This window comes from Mycteria americana, chromosome 1 (genome assembly GCF_035582795.1).
Source record: "Mycteria americana isolate JAX WOST 10 ecotype Jacksonville Zoo and Gardens chromosome 1, USCA_MyAme_1.0, whole genome shotgun sequence".
In the NCBI taxonomy this organism is placed as follows: Eukaryota; Metazoa; Chordata; class Aves; order Ciconiiformes; family Ciconiidae; genus Mycteria; species Mycteria americana.
The window spans coordinates 179,041,958-179,056,683 of NC_134365.1; the positions used below are offsets into that span (position 1 = coordinate 179,041,958).

The 14,726-nt window shown below is 35.6% G+C and overlaps 1 protein-coding gene across 4 annotated transcripts in view; it reads right to left on the minus strand.

Annotated features, from left to right (window-relative positions):
* DACH1 (dachshund family transcription factor 1) overlaps positions 1-14,726 on the minus strand; it is a 366,962-nt gene that overhangs the window by 123,195 nt on the left and 229,041 nt on the right. The gene's annotated exons all lie outside the window — the stretch shown is intronic.

Genomic DNA, 14,726 nt, shown 5'->3' on the forward strand with positions numbered 1-14,726 from the left:
TTTTCTCTATTTATTAGCAAGATCTTGTACAGTGCAGTTAATTTCATGTTACACACTGACGTTCGATATGGAGATGGGAGTCAATTCTGCTGTGACCCTTCCTAACCTGGTCACGGAATTTTGCACGGTCAGTCATAGATTGCCAATTATGGCACTGCTTATGTGGCTCAGAAATTAGAGCTTTTCTAAATCAGCACTCCCTTCTGCCTCAAAATTACAGTGCCTATTGTTTTAGAGTGGTATCAAACCCAATAATAAATTGGAAGAGAGAAGACAAGCTTCAGAAAGCGAAGTGTCGAGGCTAGCATTTAGTCAGTGACAGATTCTTTAATACTTGTAGCCTGGCATCGTCTGTCAAGATTTGTTTACAAGGAAAATGATTCATAGACAGAATCCAATCCATAACATTAGAAACCACTTTCAAACTACAGGCTGTTGCACTCCTGAACACTTTAAGTGGACAGACACAGATACAAATAGTCTTGGCCATTTGCTGTGTTTTTTCTTCTGTTAGTTAAGCGGAACAATTTTCCTCTTAGAGGAAACAGTTATTTTCATTAACGTCAAAGCGAAATAAGTGTTATTCCTTAGACGCTACTCACCGTCTGCACAACTAAGTGCAAGCTACCAGTTCTGTCACTTTTTACATTCGATTTTGATTTAATGCATACAGTGGTTTCAAAGAGTATTAAAAATCTGTTGCCTTCTTCCTCTTCACTTGTTGCCCTGTTGGAGGCTTATGTTTTTCCAGTTTCCATCAGTGGTTGTCAAGTCTTTGTAATGGGATTAAAAGCTTGGACACCTGATATCCCTGGGTGCTGCAGTTCACCCTCATAAAAGCTGTTTGCTTTAAATTGAGAGAAAATCAGTTTTTAGTGGCATAATTAATTAAATTATGCAAAGTGTTCCAGATTCAGCATAACACTTTCTGAAGCAGCAATTGGAAGCTCTACATTGCATTCAAACTGCATTTCAATTGATGCTGCACTAAGCTGACCATGGAGTAGCATTTTCAAGGCTTTCAAGCACAAGGGATCCAATTTTGAAATGCAGATGCTTAATGTTGAGTGCTCAAACCCCATACATGTGCACTTGAATAGGCAATTTGGTAGCCAACTATGTATTTCATGTCCTATAGTGCTAATACGAGCACTCAAAAATTTGAAATTGAAGTTCCAAATGTAAGTACATGTGCTTAAAAACTAGGCTCAGATTGTCTCACATTTACTCATCACGGACAACCTGATGGAAGAAAAATGACAATACATTTTCATAATTTAAAAGGTGGACTACAGAATTCAGTGTTTTCCCCATCACCAACATTTCAGCACACATTTTCCATAATGTGAGTTACCTTCTCCCATAATCAGCAGTTACACAACAAACCATTATTTGTACGCTGAAGTGGGTCTGTAAAAGCCTGATGCCTGGATTATTTGTATTCATTAGTAGCACAATTAGGTAGCTAAGGACGGTAATAATAAATGAAAACAATCCTGGACTGGAAGGTAATGCAGCCAAGAAAAAGAAAATGAAGCAGAAAAGTAGACTGCACAATGTCAGCCTCGCAAACAAACTCTGATCTAAACATACCACATTCATTTTTACAATCACGTTTCTTATTTGCTTACTCCTTTTCCTTTCTCATTCTGTCCCCATTAGGATTCAGCTTGCCTAAATTTAGGTTCCTACAATGTGAGTTGAGCTCTTTAGTTCCTGTGATAGTCAACAGGGATCTAGCCAACAGGCTCTGGAGAACTGCTGAGCTCCCTCTGTGGGAGATAGACCTATCTTTGGTCAGCTGAACCTGAATCTCCTGGTTCCAGGGACTACAGTCCAAACTCAACTCAATTGCCTAAACACACACCACCTCAGATGGCCAAAATAATTTGAGACGGTGGTGGTGAGTTGGAGAGGTGGAGAACTCTTACAGGGTTGGTGAGCACAACACAGCACCTGCAGGAGACCCCGTGGCTATCTGGAGATGTAGATCAGGCAGGATACTCGAGGGTATCTAAGATAGTAGCACATACCTATGCCTAGGCAGCTAAACCAAACCTTTCTTAATTATAGGTGGATTTTAGAAATTAAAATTAGGCTACCTGCCAGGCCCTCAGGTCTTCCCCTTCCTTTCATGTGGAAAACTTGGATATTTTACAGCATCCCAGAGAACACTTCAAGCCTGTCTTTAGGCAAGTGAATCCCAGCGCGGGCTCAGGAATGGTTTCAGGTACTATTACGCACACAAGCAATATCACATGGCAAAAACACAAGAGAGAGCCTGAGCGTCCTCTAACAACTCAAACCACTACTTACTTTTTTTTTTGTTTTGTGTACTACTGATCTTCTTTCGGTCCCCTAATCTTGCTGTTATCTTCTGTTTGCTGAAACAATTTGTCTCTCAGCAACAATTACCAAACAAAGCATCAGTATCAGCTGTGGTGGCTCATTTTGCTGAAGTGGACTATTCACTATCCAGGCTATTTATGTCCACTGGAAAATATGCATAATCAGTGTGCTAAAAGTTGGTAATCTTAGTTTCCTGACAGTGAGGAAAACTCTTCATAAAACTGTCCAAATCAAATCCTGCTGCTTTATAGACTTTGAATTGCTATACATTTGTGATTCCATTTTTGTATAATTCAGTCTCCTGAAATCAGCTGTAGTATTTGCCTACGATATATGAGTGTTGTGAGACTGTATAAAGGAGAGACATTTATAGATAAAGGCACTTTTGTAAGACCTCTATGTTACTGCTGTATCATTAAAAGCAAAAAGACCTTTGCAATATGTAAACAGTATCTGTCTCATATTACTGATACTTAAACAAAAAAGTATTACTACCTCTTCTGAGACCACAAAGTGATCAGGAGAGCAAGTACTATGACATAGGAAAATAATAAGTTTCCCAAGATTTCTCTGGAACACTTAGTATTCTGCTCCAGATAAGGATTTTTTAAATCATCCCCCACCCTTCCCAAAGCCTTGCCTTGCTATTTTATAATTATATAACCATGCTTATGCTCTTAAATAGACCATGAGCAATGTGGCCTGATAATTGTAAGTTTTTATAATTTTCTCTAACATAGTGGGCTTATGGGTCTGGTATTTGTAGTTCTGCTATTATCACGATAGAGCATAAATAGGCATATCAGCAAATTCTGGAAAAAAAAAAAAAAAAGGACTATTCTTTGATAAACATTTTCCCACAGAAATATATAAAGGAGAAGCCAAGAGAACCTTTGAAATCACGTATGGTTTCTTCTTTGCAGATAACAGGAGCAATCTGAAAAACAGGTTTTAGCCTCAATCATGTCGACTGCTTCATTCACTGTCTTAATTTTATTGCATAGGTTTTTCTTGGCAATGGCAAAGAAACGATAACTGCACTTTGCACTGTAAACCAGATTCGTACCTACTTTACTCACCCTTTCTGTATTTATGTTCTGATAAATAAAAACTGCAGTACAAACCAGTAATTCCAGGAAATAAGATGGAATTCTACATGCTGAAAATCAGAGTATATGCTTAATCATGAATCAGAAAATACTGAATTTATATAAACTAGTAAGTGAAAGCATTTTTTTTACAGTGACAATGAATCCCATGGAATATATATGTTATATTTAATACTAATTCTTCATTATTTCACCAAAAATATTAACACAGGAAATCTTTTTTAAAATTCAATTTAATGAATAATGAAAATGTCCAACACAAGTGAAAGCTCAGCAACTCAGTTACAGGCTGTGTGACATTTACCTAAAAATAGATTTTCCATTTCTCTCCTTTCACAAATACCTAACTTGGCCTCATTTCATAGGTAGTATGCAGTTTATTTTTATGGTTATATGATGTTATAAGATAAGAGTGCTATTTAGACATGTAAATTTGTGACATCATCAAGAAATAAAAAATTAGATGCAGTTGTACGCACTATATTCAGGAAAATAGTAGCTGGACAACATTTTACTATCAGGTACACCTGAGCAAATATTTTAACTTCAGAGCAGAAAGCTAGAATTACAGCTAGTCCCTTGACGTAGAGTTTTCATAATATGAAGACTAATGAGCTATCAGAAGCCAACCAAAATCAGCAAAAAGCTACATTTTCTTTATCTCTCTTTCAACATGATAAACATCACAAATTCTTTAGTGAACATCTCCATTATAGCTGTATGTGCTTATTTATAAAAGATTCCCATTTAACAGTTAATTAATATATTACTGTATATTCTCATTGTACATAATTGTGTATATGAATATCTTCTGTATGCTTAAGGAAAAGGTGAGACAGAATATTCTTGACTGAGTAGTATATAACTCTGTGTTTAGAACATTTTCTGGGAAATAGGGATTTAAGTTGTTTTAGCATAAGATCCCCTGTTGCTTCAGTTTATAAAGAAATAAGTTATCCTCATTCAATTTTTTGCTTTGTATAATCAGTATAATAAGCTCAGTATAACAGGCTTCATTTTAGTTCAGTGGAAACTAAAACAGACTGGTCCAGAAACTTGTCCAAGGAGAAAGATGCAGGTTTGAGCTTCTGAGTGACATCACTGTGATTGAGGCCTACGGCCAAGTGCCTAAGCTTTGCAGAAAATATGAATTTGGATGGGAGCTTGTGCTTAACTAGTCTGATGTAGGCAATTCCTTAGTCAGTGTGGACCATGATTTCTGACCCTTACTACCTCTAGTCTGAGTTTTACAGCATCTAATTCTAAATTAGCAGTGCTCAAAACAAAAAAAAAGCAAACCAAAGCAATACACCACCTATCTATTCAGTAACTTGTCTTCCTCCTTTTCTTTATCTTTACTAAAGAATTATCTCGAATGACCCAAAAAGTTTTAAAAAATAAAAACCTAATTACTATCCCTTTAACTCAAAAAGAAAAATCCTGCAGATTTTCAGGATACCTAAGTACAGCTGATAGTCCTGTAATATAATAAACTAACAGAAAAAATTAGTAGAAAATCCTCAGTAAAAGTGCAAAAAGTATGCATAGTTAAAGTGCATAAAGTGAGAAACCCAAGTTTCCTACTGCCTTCTGTGACCAAAAAGATATGTACCACTAGTTTGACAACACTTTGCCCCACCTGTTTCAGCTGTGTTACAACATGGAAAAATAAAGAGATGCAAGAAACATCAGACTCGAAGCATTGAAATTAAAAGCGAGCAGACCTCTGTAAACTCATGTTCAGTCTATTCAGAAAAATATGCATCAGAGATGAAAACGCAAAGCAGAGAGGTTAACATATTGCAGGTAATCCTGTTTATTGATGATTTGAAAAAAAATATTGCTGAACTAAACAGGAATATTTCAATTTCCAGCACAAATGCTGCACAAACTCTTACCATTACATAGACTCTAAAAGGTTGCACACAGAATTCTTTCTTAAACATTATTCTTCAGATTTTTACTCATTGATTTTTTTTAGTCATTTTCTTAGAAAAGGTGGCTAAATTCTCAAAAAAATCTGTCCTTATAAATAAACAGATTAATATTGAGTCTTAGGCAAATTTGATAGCAAGGTCTCATAGCAATTGCATCCCTATGCTCTCTGGGAAAATAACCACAAGTTGGCTGCATGAAACCCCACCAGCTGCAAGAAGTTTCTGACGCTCTCCAGAGAACAGGGCTATGTTTCCCGTGCAGGGAAAAGGCGATTTGTGTTTGCCCAGATCTTGGCTTGATGTGCAGTGTGGGGCCAGACACCTCTTGCCCTGGGAACAGAGGTTTCCTAATCGATGCCGCATCTCTTCTACACTAGAAAACTCCTGCAGGAAAGCCAGAAGACTGCACGAGTTCCGAGGCTCGTAGAGCAATCACCTCCTCCTTTGGGAAGCAGGTGCTTACTCTTAAGTTGTCTATACAGCTTTGATTTAGCTGTATAGTCTCATGACCGTTCCGATATAGTCTATAATTTTTAGCTCTTATATAGTCTTTTTGTAAATTTGCAGCGTGTAATAGTCTCACACCTCAAAGGAATCCAGTGACGATGATAATAATAATTATTACTATTATTATTACTATTAAAAATGCTCTTTTCCTAGCTTTTAGATACACAACTTTCAGTGTTACTTCAACACATATGTATGTATCTGTGTGTACATCTCTACCTTTATGCCATACACACACACAAATCACACATACATAAATGATACAACGAATTGTCAGCTAGAAATTTACTAAACAAAATCCTCTTTTCGTACACTTGCATTTGTATATGGAGCATATACGTCAACCAGCTCAAAATCCAGTACGCTTAGCCTAGCAAACAAAATCGTACCGTGAATCATGCTTCCTTCGTTGAGGTTGAACATGTATATTATCTTGTGTTCGCCGCACACTAAGAATCATTATTACAGCTCAGCTGTTATCCAGTACTTCATTATGCTACAGTAACTTCATTGTGCACTTAAGCCTCTAGGTTTTTTTCTGTATTCCCATGTCCCAAGACAGATGACGGTGCCATTCTCTTACTTAAAGAAGGAAATCTTATCTAAGAGTTCATGGATCCTGAGTCTTGTTTCTGGACTGCTGAAACTGTTCCTGCACATGATTTATGGTTTTCTCCGGATGATGATGACAGAAATGACAACTACTATGACTAGTAGTAACAGTAGTAGCAATAATATGTGATGCTTCGAGCAGGTGGACAGTCCTGGCCCCAAAGAGCTTACAGTGTGAAGATACTGAAAGAAAGAGTATGTATACACAGACAACAGTCTACAAGGAATTTCACTCCGTAAGGAAGATCTATATATAAATGCGTATCTGTTATAACTGCTTCTCACAATTGCTGCTGTTTACGCAAAAAGGATCATTTTCTCTTTGAGATTTTATCTACCAATATTTTCTTATTTATTTACATATTAATGCCTTATCCCATTCACAACTGCTGCTGTTTTTCTGACTGGAGCCTTATAAAAATGATCAAAGGTAAAATCTTAACGCAAAGGCAGCCAAAAGTATGAAAATGGATTAACAGGTAGGAATATGAAAGAGATATATCTTAAACAGTAATTTTTAAAAATATTTTCTTGGATTTCTTTGGGGAAAAGGGGAAACTACTTTCTAATTAATTTTGGTATTTTTGTTTCACTTTTAAAATGGAAAGACATCACTAAAAGTTATTTAAAACAAAATATTTGTTTTTCTTTACTTCTGAAGATCACTGTTACCAACAGCCATCTCTAGTGGCAAAAGTTATCACCTACTGTGGAAGAGACAAAAGAGCGAAGCCAGTGTTTGGCACAAAAGCCTATTGTCACGAAAGGATAGCATGTTATGATAATTTATTCAATATTGGGTTTAGAGTTGTCTCTTTTTTTTCTGTAATAGTTCTAGGACAAGAAAGTTCTCTTAAGCTATTATACCAAGATTTAGTACTCTGAACTTCACCAACCCCACATGAATTTACAGTCATTCTAGTCATTCTAGTATCTTGTATCAAACCAATATGTGCAGAACACACGCAACTTTTAATTGTACTTTAAACAACATGCGTAACTGTGTCTTAGAATTCCTAGCAAGGGATTTACATCTAGATCCATCTCACCTAGTAAGAATTGGGATGGTAGACTCCCTCAGTGGTCAGGAAAAGACATGAGCACATGTCTTACTCTGTTTCCTAGCTCCACCAATATTTCTTCATGACCAGTAATTCAGCTCATCAGAGATGAGGGGAGGTGTACATAACAGGAGAGACAACAGGTACATATATAGGAGAGACAAAAAGGTACTTTTTCTTCACCCTGCCTTGACCCAATTCGTAATAATATTCTTCAGGTCAGAATTGTGGGTACAATGTTGACAAAGGTAGCCTCTGTTCCCAAGTCTCTTCCTTTCTGGACAACTTTCTTGACTAGTGTATAACTGGTGGCTATTATATAGTAACAAGGTGGGCTAGATGCCTTCTCAGCGGCATGTGTTCGGTCCTCTGCACACCAAATGGATAAAGATGTTTCTCCGTGTTAAGTCTCTCAGACTTAAGCAGTACAAACAGGGAGATGTTACCATGCATTAGCATTTTACATTGTCCAGCTCAGTATCAGATATTTGTAGATCATCACTCATCTTAAGTTTCTCGAAGCCATATGAAAACACCTCATTTGGTTGTCTGGATTCCATTATGGGGGCCAGGCACCTAAGAGTTGCTTGAAATAATTGTTCTACCGCACTGGAGCTGGCAGCGTGTTTTATTGTGTACAATCCATCATTACGGAGCACTATTGACTACAGAGAAGTCGGCACTGCTAATTTTTAGCGACCTCGTGTCAGATGAGAAGGATCTGGATGCAAATCTTTGTCTAGTATTTTCTTTAATGCACAGCGCTAGGCATGTTGTTGAATGGGTTATTCTGAAAAACTGTTAGCGTCTACCATGAGTGTTTTCTTGGTATAACCCAGGGAACCATGATGCTGTCTCTTCAAGAGCAGGTGAGCATGTTATCTCACGTCCGTTACAATATTGAGACCAGGTTTCCAGGTCTGCACTTTGATAAAAGTGTCAGACAAAGCAGAGTCCCAAATACCTTTTAAGGGTTGCTGGGACAGTCTGATGTTCAGGGACTGCTATTCTGGGATTATCACTAATAAATCAAAAATGTCAGGTCATCTTAACCACTTTATCTGTCTACCTTCAGCACAACCCAACCTCCACTTTGTCCATTACAGCATAAAGACAAGCCACAGCAGATTCTTCTAAAGTACTGGATTGTAAAACCATGTCATCTTCTTGTATACTAAACTCATCTGAGAATGCGCTCATGAATGTCTTTAAATGCTTCTCAGTGGGGCCTAAGAGGTCTCTTCCTCTGTCAGACACAATTAAAATGCATTTGCAAAGAGAAAAAAATTGTGCATAATGTGTTGTCAAATTAGTTGTTACTCTTGCATATAAGAAAATACAAGTGAACTGATCCTTTGTAATACATGCTGCTTAAGTAAAGAAAAGCAACAATTTAATTTTAGATTGAAAACTCTTTAGGCACAGACCTTGAACTAAAATATTAGACAAGGGCCAGAAGTTTTCCTGATGCTTAAGGAAAAATTATGCAAAAAATGTGCCTGCTTTTCTAAATTCTAAAAACTTTTTTGTTCTGATTTGAGATTTTTGTCTCTTTAAAATGAACTTGAACATTTTTTTCAAAAGCTTTGTTTTTGCAAACAATCTGTCTAGTATGTAGCCAATATAGATTTCTGACAAAAATAAATGTAATGACTACTGGTTTACAGTAAAAGCTGCATTTCTCATTTTCAAATCACCAAGATATACAGACAGATCATTAACAGGCAACAATTATCCTAGAAATCAAATCCTAGAAATCAGATTTGGCCTAAAGGCCAGAATAACTGAGAGTGGTATTCCTAGAAACGGAATTATAAGTAGTAGCACCTGACATTTGGCATACAAATTTGGCATACAGCTTACATGCCCTGCAAGATGTAGAATACGTAATTCTGCAATTATAATCCATAACAGGAAAACATCTACAAATCATTTTTAAATGTCTTTCCTTTTAAAAGCTTAAGACTGAAATCCAGTTTCCATTGAAGTCAGTGAGACTTGACTAAGGCCCAAATTTCATTCTGATTGCTTTGACGTACCAGTCTGAGCACAGCTGAGTACAAAGATACAAGTTCTAATTCAAAGTAGTGCCGAGGCGTGTTAGCTCAAGGGATGTACAAACGCTAAAAATTGGTTAAAAACTTTATTATCCTTTGGTTAATCTACCAAGGGATAAAATATGTTATTTTAATATGAGATATGTGATAACAAAGTATTTGTCCTGTTAAGTGATTGACTAAAAAAGGAAATTTAAAAATCAAGACTACCGTTAGTTTCCACAGGGATTTCTGCGCAGTCTTCAGGACTGATACTGTGTTAAAGTATTAGTACAATTTTTCAAGCAGATTACTCTGAATATAATGCTTGAAAAATTTAAAAAAGGAGAACAGATAGCAAATGTCATTTCTTTCATAGCTACAAAATGCAAACTCCAAGTGTTTTAACCTAATGAATAAATGAGTTTGTCCTTTATGTATAAAATATAGTTTGTGTTTGTTGCACAAGTTTTTTAATAATAGATGAATTTTAGGTTTGCTTCAACATATTCAATAAAGTGTGATTAATTTGGTTTTTCAAAAATGCAAACTAGACATTACTATATTACTCTGCAAAATGCACAGCTTGCAACATTATTGTCTCTGTGGGATCTTAAATTGAATTGTAAAATGTGTCTTATCTCCAGTTTGATTTATGTAAGAAATTTCAGTGGATAATGCCCTTTTTGAAGTTTCAGTGCTTTCTGCAAAGAAAAAATACATAACTAAAAATCATGACATAGCTTATTATAAATCACAGCAAAGTTTTATCCTTACATAATGTGCCACATAAAAATCATATACTGATGCCACATACTATGTTCAATTCAGTGAATTAACTTTTTTTTTGAAGTTTCATATTATGACAGATTATATAACGCATTTTTGACATGTTCTGTGATTTTATTGCGATATTCTAAGTAATTACCAAATCTCTTTTTCTCTAAAAAAGCTTTCCTGTGCCCTGAGAATTAATCTATGATACCATTTAACTTGGCTTTTTGAAGTAAATATCACTAGATAAAAAGCCAGCTGGTTCTGAATAATGGGATACTTGAATGAATGTATTAGTGTTTGAAAATGAGAGTACAAATCTTTTAAAAAGATTAATTTCCATAAGAAAGATAGCTCACAGATCTACAAAAGAATAAATTCAAAACATAATAAACTGGCAGAAAGAGAGGTAGATTAAAGTAAAGGCAGCAGCACCTTGTTATTGCAGCTGTTGTATAGCAGTGATTCTGTATCAATTACAACATTTGGTAGGTATGGGCAGCCTCTTCAAAGGTTTCAGTATAAAGCTTGAGCCTGGAATACACAGTACACCCTACGTAATAACTTGAGTGATTAATTTTTTTTCTTAACAGGACATAACTTTTGTTCCTAACAATCGAGTCTTTGGGAAGAGTTACAAAGACGCTTCTGACTTTAATGTGAAAAGCTAACATCAGTTTTGTTTTTTATTAAAGATTTGGATATGAATTTATCTTTATCATGAAAAGAGCTTGGCTTTATCACAGCACACAAATGCTGACAGCAGCATGTAAACTGACTTTTGTTGTCCTATGGACTTTATTTTCAATATCCTGTTTCAAAATATGTTTCCTTGAATGTGTCTAGGATTCTGTTCACACAATTACTTTGGCCCAATATTAATGAAAACAACGTTTGCTGATGCCACTAAGTACTGTGGGTTTGCATAAAACAAATTCTAAGAATCAAGGAATTAAATCATATTGGGACAAACATTAAAGTACACGGGGGTTTTGTTTGTTTGTTTGTTTGTTTTCTGATGATGAGATTAATCTAGATCTACATTAAATTTTTCACTGATATCTGTGGAAGTCAGATTGATCTAAGAACCTGTTTTGGACAATCTAGTGAGTTTGCCATGAAACACAGGATCCTTGAAGGATGTTATAAAGCATTATATTAGTAAAGCGCAGGGAATTACACCCGCCAAATCCGAAAAACAAACTGCGAGACTGTCTTCTGTGGTAACAGCCATGAAGTGCTGAAAATGCTAGTACCAATATAATTTCGGCAATAAAAGTTATAAGTTCCGAAAGAATGTTCTTTTCTTGCAAAACTGCTGGAGAGCAGGTTTAGCAGAAGCAGGGAGACCTCTGTGCCTGGACCATACCAGCGCAGCTGCAAGAGAGCAGCGAGTTTCAAAGCAAGTCTAATGGGCATATGAGACACAATTGCAGAAATGTCTGTCTGAGCCAGATTCAGACTGATTTTCAAGTGATCGGACCCAGGTATTCTAGTGTCATCTTAATGACAAATTAACTCCTTCCTCCAAAGCTTAGAAGCATTAAGCGAAATGAAAATATCTGAATACTGAAAGATATTCCTATTTCTCTCCTGACTTGTTCTCTGTGGAAGCTGAATCATTGCTGCTGTTGAAACCTAGAACAATGAATAATGGCCTGAGGGCAGACATGAAAGAAAGATATTTTAGATAAAAATTTCAGCTTAAAATTTTACAAAGTTATAACAGTGATTACTAAAGACACAGCCTATACATAAACTGTACTATGTATACATATATGCATATTCTTATAGATACATGTAAAAGACAAGATCCAACATAATATTAAAAAGCATCCTAATGGAAAAGTTACTGGGAACATTGCAATTTAAATAACATTTGTAACATAAAAGTTATAAAAACATTCAGAACTGGACTAAATTACCTTGTCCTGAACTTCCATTTTGTTCTAGTATTTTTTCAGTTCAATTCAGCATATTTTGGTTTATATCTCATCTTATATTATACATTTATAGATTTATTAGATATATATTACACATTTTTCTATATATGTATACCTTCCACGTCACTAAAACAAAGCATTTCTAATTCCAGTGCTTGCAAATGCACATATTTCACAATTTCTTTTGTATTCCATATTTTGCAATTTTGGCATATCACCACAAGGGGAACAAAAGCGGATCCTGAAATGTCAACATTTCACATGGAATGGATATTCAAGTGTTCCTAACATGCAATGTGCTTACAGTGACTATAAATAGACAGTGATGCAGACTACAAGTGAACTGGTTATATGAATGCTATTCAAAATAATAGTTGCAAAATGGCAGTGAAAGCAGAAGTTTAGGATATGGCCACATGATCAAAGGTAATAATTAGTTAGTAATTAGAGTTAATAAAAATTCCCTGATAGCTGAGCCAAAGTAAGCGGCCATGTTGTACGACAGAACCCGTTACCCTAAACTTCACCTATGCCAAGAACACACTGCATGGTCAGCAGAATTAAGGAACAAATTATTAAGCCATGATTACTCACAGATTTTCATTCATATGCCCACCCCTCTTGTCAGGAATCGTTAGAGAAATACTATACTGAATATCCAAACACTTGCGTGCACTAAAAACGTCAACTATACCATGCTTTCTGTACTATACAGTTATATCGCAACGCACAGAAACGCTTGCTGCCCTCCCAGATAAACACGACAAACTTCAGTGAAAGAAGCACCAAGTCAAGAGACTAGAATTAGACCTGTGCAACAGCTGCGATGACTCATCTCGAAGATCATACTTTCCTCCATTATTTTAATTTGCTAAGTCAAATAAACTGCCAGACTCCCTTGTACACTTTGAGAACATTGCAGACCTCCACAAAGGAAGGAGCTTTCAGTGATTAAGAATAATTTGAACCAAGCAAATGAAACTAAAAACAAATCAGGGAAGTATTTCAAGATTAAGGCAAAAGTCTATTGCAATGCAACTGAAAGGAGTTTAGACATTACAAATAATTCATCTTAGAATTCAGTGACATTTACTATGAAAAGATGTTTCTTTTTAGTCTTTGTTAAAACTGGCTACAAAATGTTTACAGCAATTTTCTGAAAGCAACTCCAGATTCTTTTTTAATCATACTACTTCAGGAAAGCTGCTTTTAGTTAAAATATAAAAATCGTAGTTACAAGGTTTCTGCAAACATAACTGCCATTCCATTAAGGAAATGGCACAGCAAACAGTAAATAGTGGCCCCAAGGGAAATGTAAGTATTGATTTTATTACTATGTTGGTTGGATTGTATTTGCAATTGTCAACTCTAATTTTAGGCTGTGCATTAAGCATCCTCATAACAGCTTAAGGAAAAGAGCAAATATTAATTAGAACATATTGATAATGTTTTTATAAGTCTTAGATTTAGTGCTTACCAAGCATATATTTTGAAAAAATACAAACCTACTTCTTGCTTGTAAACGTAGCTAATAAATGAATAGGCAGAAACTATAATTACATGGATTATATGATATTTTTGTGCATCAAGGCATCCGATGGATGCAATTACTTAAAATTAAAACTAAAATGAAGTGCAAAGATACTTATTATTGCACGTGGCTATGTTATGGCAAATAAGGTTGAAGTCACTATTCAAATACAAAATGATTAGTACATAGATTGATTGTGACTTTGATCCCAACAATTGCTTTTTGATAGTCAGACTCTTATTCGCCACTTAGTCTCTGAGGATAAATGTCTGCTACACACAGAAACTGCAGAATGGGTTGTATTTGCAGATACTACTGAAGGTAATTCATGACCTTTTTTCCTACTCTTTAATTAATTTAAAACAGCACTTACATAAAACCAAACTTATTATACCTTATCATTTGTTTCTGATAATATCCACATGTACTTAACTAGCAGAACAGACTCATGACTCACTTTGGTATTGAACTGCAAAAAGAAAATACTAGCAGACAGATACAATTATCTAATAGAAAATAAAGATTTAACGGCTGCTTCTTCAAAGTTTCACAATCTTCTTATATGAAATGAAAAGATGGTAAGTATGTGGCGATGGTAATTTCAAGCAACGCAAGACTGATTGGACAATTCACAGGAAAAGGATTTCCTACGCTTACGTACTTCACATCGCAGTTCACAGTGTGACTTGCACAAAAAGTACTCGCAGTACAAGTGCCAGCTGATGTAGCTGGCACTTCAGAAAAATCTATTTCTGATAAATTTCTTGTTTAATGTGTTAGATTTCTAAAGGTAGCTAAAAATAATTGTTTATGCCCTCTACAGTGTTGTCAACTCTTGCAATTCTATCACCCATCCTGATACCGTTC